Source organism: Ochotona curzoniae, unplaced genomic scaffold (assembly GCF_017591425.1).
Source record: "Ochotona curzoniae isolate NIBS_2020 unplaced genomic scaffold, NIBS_Ocur_1.0 scaffold_2476, whole genome shotgun sequence".
In the NCBI taxonomy this organism is placed as follows: Eukaryota; Metazoa; Chordata; class Mammalia; order Lagomorpha; family Ochotonidae; genus Ochotona; species Ochotona curzoniae.
In genome coordinates, this window is record NW_024467095.1 from 3,775,292 (window position 1) to 3,787,574 (window position 12,283).

A 12,283-nucleotide genomic window follows, 5' to 3' on the forward strand; every position below is an offset into this window, starting at 1 on the left:
GGGTAGATTAGTATAAATAATTCTTTTATGAGTTCAGTACACTAAGCAACTTTTTTTTGCAGTGCTGACAAAGTTTGCTATGATTTGCACTATTTGTACAGTGTATTTAGAAAGGAAAGCCAAATGCTATAAAACTATTAACACATTTTTATATATCTGTAAACAAATGTTTACTGTATTTTAGAAATGCATGATTTCATATTTATAAAATGGTGATACAAAACATTAAATGAATTATCCTATATTTAAAAATACAAAAAGTCATATCATGCCATTGTATCAACATTGAATAAAATATCAGATGTAAATTAAGAATAATAATTAAAACAACATATTTACAAAGGCAAAAACTGACTCTTAGGCAAATGAAAAGGAGAAAATAATACCCCAATATTCAAACAAAAGGAGAATGAAAGCATCCTTTTAGTACTAAGAAAGTAAAAACAGATAAGGTCTACAGGCATTCTAGAATTAGATGAGAGGAAAAAAATGTAGACTGTAAATAAAATATACTTTACAGGAAAAAAAAACCCAGAAATGTTAGTTCACAACAATTCTCATGCTAAAAATAAAATATAAGGTCAAAAAACCACGTTGGGTATTTTTCATCTTCATAAAGTATCAGTCTGGACATTGTAGAATTGGTTTCTTGGTTAGTTTTCTAGCAAATATGATCATTCATGCAAATGTTCTTGAAAAGTTAGCAATAACCTATTGTATATTTAAAAGTTAGCAATAATTTATTGTATATTTAAAAGCAAGTATAAAAAGAAATTTTGAATATTCTTATCACTAAGAAATGGTAAATGTCTCAGTTGTCAGTTGTCAGTTTTTCTGGCTTGATCATTACACATTGTAAGTGGATATCAAAATATCACACTGTTCTTTGTATATGCCTGCAACTATAATGTGTCAAACATTTTAAAAGAAGGTTTTGAAAATGATGTTTCTTTCAAAATTACATATGGTGAATTTATGGTGGAAATATATTCATTTTCACTAATTAGTCAATGAAATGTCAACCATTTTTCAAAGAAAAATGTACTTGCTTAAACCTAGAATATAATATTTCAGCTTTGTGTGACTCTTGTGTGTTTATGTTGTTTATTTCTTCCTTTCCCTATCATGTGTAATGCATCTATTTATGACCCATAGTATTAAAAACACTTCTGCTTTTTTATCATCATTTATCTCTGATAAATTATATTATATGATAGATACATTTTAATTATGAAAAATGAAATGACTTTACAAATTATAATGAGTAAGTTTTGTTTTCAGGAAAATAATATAAACATTGTTGCTTGAATAATTTTAATGAATTACTTCCAAAAGCTGCCAGCTGGGTGCAAAAAAAAATAGATAAAACATAGTCAAAGCTTGTGTAATTGAGCCATCAACTTCTCTTGTTACATCTTTATTCTTGGCTAATATATCGTGAATGACTTAATTTACCCATTTTACATTTGTTCCATTTACATCCAAGCCTTCAAAGCTGTATTTGTATGAAGGTGGCATACTGTCTTGGAAAGTTTCTAAAAGGCAGCACTCAACGGATAATCAGACAAATCTTTGTCGTCCCACTCTGTGGTAGATTGTGTTTTTGTTATTCTCTTGATCATTACTTAAAGGTTAACTAGAACCTCTTTGTCACTTTAAATTCCAGCATCTTACTTAGGATTGGATCTGTCTAGATAATAGTAGCAATTGGAGTAAGTGCCTATTTACTGTCTGCTGCTGTGAGCACTTGGCAGGTCTCCTGGCATTCCGAATCTTTCAATCACTCCAGCTGCTGCTCTCCTGGCAGCATCTCTGGAACTCAGACTTCCTGGCTCTCACATACAAGCAGTGTTTTCATCTGACTTGGAGTCCAAGGTTTTTTCCTCCCCTTGTTGGCCTAGAAGTTAGGGATGCACAATTCTATCAATGAACATCATTTAAAAAAATGAACAAAACAGCATCATAGCAATCTGGTTGGTATTGATATATGTGTAATATATTATTACATTTTAAAGATTTTTATCAGGTACATCATTGTTTTTCTACAATACATAAATGTTTGATAAAAATCATTCTGAGTGGGCACTCTTGTTCCAAAATTGTATTGGTTTGTTTTATGAATATTATGTTTTCTTAAGTGCATAGATTTTATCAAAATGAATAATTTTAAGATTTATTTTTTAAAAGTTAACTTCTGACCTCGCATCAATGGCAAGTATGCAACTGGGTTGCCGAGTCAGACTGTATGTTTGTAGTTATTGTTCTGTATTAAGTACATGTTGAAAATGAACAGAATATCAGAAATGTCATGCAGCCTTGATTCAAAGACAATTGATGTGCTCTTGTCTTCCTGTATAATAAGCAATATTTCCATTATTTTTCTTACTTATTTTAATTGCTTCATTTCGGTTCTTTTTGATTTAGCTCACCTTCTTTTTTTTTTTTTTTTTTGACACACTGTCTTTGTTTTTTTTTAAGAGCTGCAAATGTGTTGGATTTCTCAGAATGGACAGATACTGTATTTACGTGTCTCTAAAAATACTGGGCTCCTGTTCAAAGAAATTACAAACAAAAACTTTTCTGTAGCTGTATATTTAACAATCTAGGAAAATATGTTCAAAAGAAAAAAAAACACTTGAAACAGAAATGAAGGTATGTTATATTTTCTGCATTTTTTTCAAACTCTAAGTCATCCTATAAGAACTTGGGAAGAATTTTGATAAAGTATCTTATTATAGAATGCAAGGCGAGCTCTGAAAACAGGACTTGTGGTTGCCCTAAATATTGAATGCCATTAATCTTTTAGTTTGGAAAACTCCAGCTCTGCAGCTTTTCATTTATTAAATTTTGAGCTTCTACACTATCATCCAGGGTCGGTCTTATACTTTCTCAGAGGGCTTAGGGACTTTTATCACTGTGGGTAATGTACAACAAACTCCATGCTGTAAGTGAAAATTTCTATGGCTAGAGCAGAAATCCAACAAGCTCTTGTCATAATCTGTGAGTTGACTTGGAGTGAGTTTACATCCCGATGTCAGTTTGAATCTGCTCCCTGCAGACATTACACGCATTTATTTAGCTTTTCTTTCATTTCTCATAGCAATATTGCGAGACTGTGATTTTCAGCACAGTCATTCTGATATATACTTGTCCATTCCTGTTCCATAATTTTGATGCAATTTTATCTTCTTGCTTAATGCTTTTTATGTTAGATCACTTATTAGCTCCCATTTCTGTTGGATTACATCTAGTATTTAGAAACATAATTCATTTTGGTCCCAGAGCAATGGCTCAGTTGCTATCCTTGCCTTGCAATCTAGGATCCCATACGGGTGCCAGTTCCTATCCTGGCTACACACTTCCCATCCAGCTCCCTGCTTGTGGCCTGGGAGAGTTGTAGAGGATGGCCCAAAGTCTTGAGATCCTGTGCCCACGTGAGAAACTCAGAAGAAACTCCTGGCTCCAGGTTCCTGGATTTGAATTGGTTCAGCTTCACCTGTTGCAGCCACTTGGGGAGTAGACCAGCAGACATTTTCTCTGTATCTCATTCTCTCTGTAAATCTGCCTTTCCAATAAAGTAATCTTTTTAAAGAAGGAATACAATACATTTTGATGAACTAATGATAAATCCTGCACCCTCCCTACACTTCTTGGATCTGAATGTTTTATTTGTCAATTTCACAGGACTTTCTGTGTAAACAATGGTATTTCTGTGAATAAAGTCAATAATATTTCTTCCTTTCCGATTTGGATCCTTTTAATCTTTTATTATTGCCTTAAGACATCCATGCCTTTTTCTTTCTTTGAGTAGCTAATCATTTTGTCATCATTAATTATGAACGTTACCAGTGGGATTTTCATAGAGGCTCTTTATCAAATTGAGGGAATGTTACCATGTCTAGGTGGCTGAGAGCTTTAAATCAGAGTTTTAATTTTAGAATTGTAAAATGTCTTTTCTGCATCATTTGAAGTCATCTTATGCTTTTCTTTTCCAATCCTTCAACATGCTGAATTGCATTAAGCCAACTTTGAACACAATAGTTTGAATTATGAGTATTATACAGATTTCTAGATCTTATTTTCTAACATGTATTTATCAAATAATTGAAACATCAATGTTTAGTATGGACAATGATATATAGTTTTTATTTCTTCCCTAATTTTTTGGTGGAGGAGGGTTGAATGTTATTAGATAGTAGAATAATCTTTTCATTTAGTTTATTGACTTATTTACCGTAATTTTGGGGGTATTTGAGGTTTTTCAGTACCAATTTAACATAGTTTAAACAATATATCATCTCATGCTGAGGAGTCATCAAAAATTTAATAAAATGCATATTATAAAATCTATGCACAGATTTTTTGCAAAAAAATGTTTTTCACAAAAATAAACTCATACTAATTGATCACAGCCTATCTGAATAGGATCTATATAAGACACTAAGAAGTGAGAGTTTGAGAATAACAGGAATTCTACTAAAATGGAAGCAAGAATAAATATTGAGTATGAAATCAAATATCAAACATGAAAAAATAAGAAACCACACATTGCCCCTTCTTGCTTCATAACCTTTACGAATGCTTGTCTTTCTATTGCAGAATCATCATCCTTTCAGCTTCTGTAAGTTTGCAAAATGATGTCTATTTGATTCATTTATACAAGACAGTGTTTTTCTCCTAGTAATTTGAAGATGTTTCCAAATTTTCTAGTTTATTTTCTTTCCAATAAGATACAGTTTTACTTCTTGTTTTGCTTTTTTATATGTAGTATGTTTTATTTTCCCTAGCTACTTTTAGCATTTTTCCTTGTAGCTGATTTCATATATCTTAAATAAAAGGTATATATGTAATTTCCTAACAATATTATCCTTGGTGTTCATTAAGCTTTGATGTATTTATGGTTGTTTTAAAATACAGTTGTTTTATAGCCTGCTCTACGGCATGGTGGGCTGAACTTCTGCCTGTGGCAGAGACATCCTGTATAGGCTCCCGTTTATGTCCCATCCAGCTCTCTGCTTTTAGCCTAGGAAATCACAGAAGGATGGCTCAAGTACTTGGGCCTCTCTGCCCATGTGAGAGACTTGGAAGAAGCTTCTGGCTCCTGGCTTCTGGTTGGGCTCAGCTCCAACTGTTGCTGCCATAAGGGGAGGGCAAAAGGTACAAATGATGATGTGTGAATCCAGTTATTTCAAAATAATAAGCTTGACTTAAAATAATAGCTTTCATTGTACTGGGAATAGAACTAATTAGATGACTGCAAGCAGCGTATGTATAGGGTAATATGGGTGACAGACTGAGCTGGACCCTGCACTGGCTAGTACATACATGGGTCAAGTCTGGGGTCTCCTCTAGTGACGTTTCTCTGGGGACTTCCTCCCTGAACTGGACCATGGGGTAAGTCACAGGATCTACAGCCTGATGTGGAAATCACATGTCAGAACTGAGCCTCCTCAGTGGCCATCCCACATCCCCAGGTACTGATGCAGTTGGGCTACGGGGAGCAACTCCGTCCTTTTCCCCACCCCTCCCCCAGATACAGAAAGAAAAGGAGATTGGAGACAACTGTCTCATCCACTTTCCCCCATTCCTTGACCCTTCCCATCCTAATCAGTGGTGCACTTGGATGTGTCTCCTTCTCAATTATGTAAACATCATCAAAATAAAAGTTTTTTTTTTTTTAAAAAGCAATGTTATTTCCAATTACCCTTAGGACAACAATGGGCCTGTTTCTTTAAAATGTGAAAGACAGAGGCAGACAGACAAAGTCAGGAGACTGGGACTCAATCCATGTCCTCCCGTGTGAGTGGCTGAAACTGAGTGACTTGACCCATCATCACCTGCAACCTCCCAGCAGGCATCTGTGCTCTTCGGCAACTGGAAGCAAGAGAAGAACTGATCCTTGCACACAGGAAAACCGAGAGAGCATGTGGACATACCAAGTAGCATCCACCACAGCACAGTTCCCTCCTGATTTTTATTCTTCACTATCTGCTTTTCACTCATGATCAGAATGACTGATGATGGAACATCTTTCTAAAGCACTCAGCCTAGCAGAGCATGGATTGAAAGGATGTATCATGCTATATAACTACATGTTCTCAAGTTATTTTTGACAAATTGCTCATTTTCATTAGCTTGATTAAGTGCCTTCTAAGAGGCGAATCGATGATATCAAAATTATCAAAGTAAGAGCCATCAGTAATACTTATAACTCCTCTCCATGAAGAAACGTTAGCTTGTAAATGAGATTCTCCAAAAACTGTTTACTTAGAATGCTAATTTTTATTCCTTAGAAAAATGTAATGATTTGATAATATGCTCTCTTTTGTTCACATTTCCTATAAGAGTGCATAAAGGATTTTTGAGAGACTTAGAAAATTAGCTACCTTCACTCTCATTCAGAGGTTAGAGTTGCTCAAAGGCTGGTTCTATTGAAGGAACAAGGCTCTGAAGTTTAAATTAATCCTAGTTTTTCAAAAAAGTTCACCATTGTCATAAATATTCCCATCACTCTAAATAAAACAAATGAAAATTGACAATGGTGTTCTGGAGAATATAATTGGTTCCACTTTTTCATTTTATGGATAAATATAAGTATGTACCAATCCTTGACAATGAAAAACATCTCACTGCTTAATTCTAAAGAATATGTGACTAAATGGTATTTGAATGTTTCCAGTGGAGTTTGAAAAATCTAGAATGGAACACATAATTTGAAGATTTTTCTTTCTTTTTTCTCTTTCTTTTTATTTAAAAATGCTTATTTCTACTGGAAAGTCAGATTTACAGAGAAGGAGATCCAGAGAGAAAGGCTTTCTATCTGCTGATTCATTCCCCAAGCAGCCTCCATGGCCGCAGCTGAGTTGATCCGAAGCCAGGAGCTTCTTCCAGGTGTTTCATATGGGTACAGGGTCCCAAGGCTAATGGGCCATCTGCTTTTGCTTTTCTAGGCAACAGGCAGGCAGCTGGAATGGAAGTGGAGCATCTGGGACATGAACCGGCACCCATATAGGATCCTGGTGTACACAAGGCAAGGAATTACTGATTTCTTGTAAGAGTGAAATAAAGAGATTTTTGCAGACTATTATCTCACTTTACATTACATTTAGGTTATTTTCCAGAACACTACTGCCTAATGCAAGAGCTCATGCCTGGTCTTGAAGTGAGAAATATGAGGGCTTGAGCATTACTGTTTTCTAGTGGCTTCTTTAATTCCTCAGGCTCCCGCGGCTCTGTCAACTCTTGGTGATAGAGGTGGAGTCTTTGGGATCACAAGGGACAGTGAATGCATTTAGTTTTTAGGAATCACTTTGTCATAGCCTTATTATTTCTAAAACATGATTTTGCTTACATGCATCACTGCTTTCATGAAAGAAAAACCTGAAATTTAAAAATCCTTGAATTATTTTGAAAATTTCTTCCATTCGATTTTTTTGATGTCTAATTGGCAGAGTGCATATATTAAGGATTTACAGTTGGATGATTTGATACATGTTTACAGCATGTAGTGATGACCATGACCACAGCAGAACTAATCAGCACATCATTACCGCCCCTGCTGCTACTTGTTCATGTCATAACTGAATGCTTGTGTCCTTTGACCCACATCTTCCAGCCTAAAAGCCTGGTAGCAGCTGTCTTCTCTGCTTCTGCAAGTTCACCTTTTTAACATTACATAGATGAGACCGCCAGGTGTGTGTGCTCTGTGTCTGGGTAGTTTTGGTTATTATCCCAGCTGTTCCACTGAGCCTGGCCTTCTGGAAGTATGTGACAGTCAAGCAGATGAATCCTGGCACCTGCCTGAGAGACCTGGATGAAGTTTCAAAATTCCAGATTCAGTCTGGACAGTCCAGGATACTTCTGCATTAGGAGAGTAAACCAGCATATGGGATAGCTTTGTCTATATCTGTGTTTCGCCTTCTGCCTTTCAAATTAAGTGAATAAATCAACAAATTAAAAAAATCTCAATAAATTAGGATAAAAAGGATTGTATCTCAATAAAACAAAGGTTGTAGAAGTCTGCAGTGAAAAATATACTTAAAAGGAAAACTTTTGCTCTAAGATCAAGCACAAGAATGTACACTTTTACCATTTTTATGTAAATAGTATGAGAAGTTCTAATCAGAGAAAGTAGTAAGAAAAGAAATCAAAGGTGTTCAAAGAGTAAAGAATATGTTAAATTGTCCCAGCTTGCAGACAACAAAACCTAACACATAGATCTTCCTCTATGTCTCTCCTCCTCTCTGTATATCTGACTTTCCAATAAAAAAAAAAAAAGAATAACAAATGCCATGAAAGAAATCCTACTTCTTGCAATGACCTGGGATGAGGTGAGTTTGAGTATAGTGAGCACAGATGAGAAAAGGCAGAGTAAACAAAGCAAAACAAAACAAAAGCCACATTGTAGGATAGCAGTCAAGTGTTTAGTTGGCTTAGTAGTAAATAAGAGAATATTTTTTGAAATGTCACTGAAAATGCATATTATAAAAAACTGTACATGAGTTTCAATGCTTTTATCTTTCTTTTAAATGATTATTTATTTTCTTATTTGTAACGCAAAGCAACAGATATAGAAATGGAAAGAAAAAGAAATAGAGGGATTTCCTATTTACTGAATCACTCTCCAAATGGCCAGGGCAAAACAAGTGTGGGAACTCTATCAACCTCTGTCATTTGGGCTACAAGGGATGAAGTACTTAGGGCTTCTTCTTCTGTTTTATCCAGGCACACCAGCAGGAAGCTGGACAAAAAGCAGAGCTGCTGTGCAGGCTCTCACATTGCTATTCCAATCAAGGATGCCTGTAACACAAACAGAAGCTATCCCACCGTCCCACATTATTATTTTTTTATTTATTTTTTTATTGGAAAGGCGGGTATACAGAGAAGAGAGACAGAGAGGAGGATCTTCCATCCGATGATTCACTCCCCAAGTGAGTGCAACCGCCAGTACTGCACCAGTCCGAAACCAGGAACCAGGAACTTCTTCTAGGTCTCCTACACGGGTGCAGGGTCCCAAAGCTTTGGGCCATCCTTGACTGCTTTCCCAGTCCACAAGCAGGGAGCTGGATGGGAAGCAGGGCTGCCAGGACTAGAACTGGCACCCATATGGGATCCCAGGCATGCAAGGCGAGGACCTTAACCACTGCACCATCGCGCCAGGCCCCCTACATTATTTTAATTCCATTTTTTCTACAAATTTTTGAAGTAATCATGTACATATTTAAGAATGCCTTTCTAGTCCTCAGAATAATTCCATACAAAAACCTTTCAATTTTTAAATTTTTAAAATACTTCAAATTCATTTTAAAAATGAAAACAAGAACAATATCGATATAATTCCCATTCTAGGTAATCACTGGGCAATTGTTTAAAACCAGTGACAATTTTTAACAGCTTTTCATATTTTTCCCTAATGAGGAAAATAATCCTTTAAGCCGACAAACTGGTTGGTCACTCTCACCTATTTTCGCATTGATAACCACTAGTCTGAATTTGGTATATATTCCCTTCCATCCACAATTTTGTCATTTTTCACTTTTATGAACTTATAGAAACAAACTTAGTATTGATTTTAGGGTGCCTTTGAAGTTTTGAATAACTAGCTATCCCATGGGTGTATTTTTATAGTCCATTTTTTCTCAGTAGCCGTGTTCATGTAGATAGGCCTGACATTCCATCTTAATCTCCCAATAGTGCTAGGTGTTATATTTTAAAATTTTAACTTATTTTGTACTTATTTGAGAAGTAAAGGAATAGAGAAAGAGTTTCCTTGGAACAAAAGCTTTACATCAATGCAGTAAAATGTATGTACATGCCTTATGCTTTAGCATTTAAATTTTTGCCTTTTTGTTACTGTTCTTGTAGAACTGCTCTGTATAGCTTACTTTAGAAATACTTCCCTGTCCCAAAGTCATGCAACAATTTTTCTTCTATTTTGTAGTAATGTGGATATCTGAAAATAGCTTATAATTTTTGTTTTATCCTTTTCTAATTTCACCATCAAGATTAACCAGGAGCCTTATGCAAGTTAAATATCTCTTCCACCCTTTCTGTCTCTAGAAACATTTATTTTAGATGTGAATTGTTCTGATCATTTCATATTGTATGTACATTCTAAAGTGGCATGCCACATCTCCAAAACATGTACAATTACTGTGTAAATTAAAGGTGAAACTATTAAAGAAAATACTTGTCTAGACCAAGAATAACAAAGGCAATTATGTATTTAATTCTCATGAGTATCACTTAAGTTCAGCAAACTACGCATGTGCTGATACATCTAAAATTTTTCATCTATAAAAATTAAATAGCTGCTCATAAAAGGACAAAATTTCTACCACCAGTAGGCATCTTAAATGAAAACAAACATAAGATTCACTGAAAGGAACATGTCTAGCAAATCTGAAACAACATGATTTGTATATAATGCTGCCTGCTGCATGTGTTGTGTGTGCCGCTTGCCACGGTCAGCAATTAGCTGACTTGTAGTCGTATAGTCAATATGCATTTTTCTTTTGTACTACATTTGTTCAGTTCTCATCTTACATCCTTTAATGAGAGGAGACAGTTTTATTTTTATAGATCTCCCACTGGTTTTATGTTACCAATGCTATCATCACTGGAGCAAACAACACTTCCACCCAACTATACTTACTATGGGATTCCAAACAGGGTTCAAGTGATTGGCTATGCCCAGTGCTTGCCTCCCTCTACTTGTTTCAACAGACCTAATCTCTGTTATCCCATCTGTTCTTGCTGTGGCACAGCATGTGCCACTGATTTATATTACTCCTGTTTCTGTTACTCCTCACATTATTTGTCCTTTTTTTGCTGAATCTGATAAGGGGTTGCTTGAAGAACATTTCTTGGAGATTTTAACTGACAACTGTTCATTTCTATCACTGGTATTTCAGAGAACAATATTTCTCCTTTAATGACAGGAGCTATCCCCATATATTTTCTTCGCTGATGTTGGGAATCATCAACATGAAGACTTCTGGATGGACAATGCTTTCACAAGATCTCAAAGTTGCATTGGATCTCTACTTAACAAAAAGAGAGTAGTCCACACATATGGCTTACTGTGTACCACACATGATTCTAGGAAGTTCATATGAACTCACATCCTTTGAAAATAAATCTTTTAGACTCGAACCTTTTTTCTACAGTAAAATAGACTTCCTATTTATCATACCAATTTGTTTCAGGTGAAAAATAAGCTTGATTCACATTGATTGTTAGCAGTTAGTGAGAAAAAACTTGTTAAGCATTTTTCTGTTGCTCTTTTGTTAAATTAAGATAGCCACAACACATTACATTTGCATAATCTCACTGTTACTTACACAGGCTGTGGGAGAAATATGCAAATTCAGCCTAATGTAATGTATTATTTGTTCTTTACACTTAGGCCTTTGCCACTGACTGTAGTATATTATAAGTGATCCTTGGAATTACTTCATGATTACCCTTCTCTATTCATTTGGTGCTGTTTATAAAAGCTGTGTTTTCTGTCTTTACATATGTGTTTAACAGTTTTTGCTAATGTACAAATAGATGATGTTCATAAGATACGAGATAGGATCTGGTGTTACCTCTTCATGCAAACTAAGATCTCCAAAGGACAAGTGTCTCCGAACGTCTGATGATGCACTTGCACTCCCTCTCTTTAGCTCCATAATACATTGTCACAGAGTCAAGAGTTTTCTAGATTTGACTGTCATGCTTTCTATTTTGGGCAAGAACTCCTTCCTGTTAATTGGCCCATAAGTGTTTAATCTTCGGCCAATATTTGTTGCACTTCCAGTCACTTAAAGTATAATGAATGGGATGGGGTACTTCCACCAGCCACTACTGAGAGAAATATGTAAAGCACATAATCAAATCATACAACGCTTAACCTGCATTCAAATCTCCTTTTCCAGGAAATCCTGGTTTCTGGTACGCATTTGCTCACTTTGAAGAACCAGCTTACTAGTTTGGCTTTGGATAGTGCATTATATTTCTCCATTTCATACAGATCAGTGCATAATACTATCTACATTTTAGTTTAAATGAGTCATTTTTTTGTGAGAAGTCTGCTCTGTGAATTGTTGGAAGTTCAGCAGTATCCCTGGCCTCCACCTATCCGGTGCCAGATGCCTCCCTGTACTGTGACAACCAAAAATAACCCCAGGCATTGCCAAATGTGCCTGGGGAGCACATTTGGGAAGCAAAAGTTCCCCCAGCAGAGAACCACTGATGTATATTTAATTACTTCTGTAGTATATCTACTTATAATTTTAGG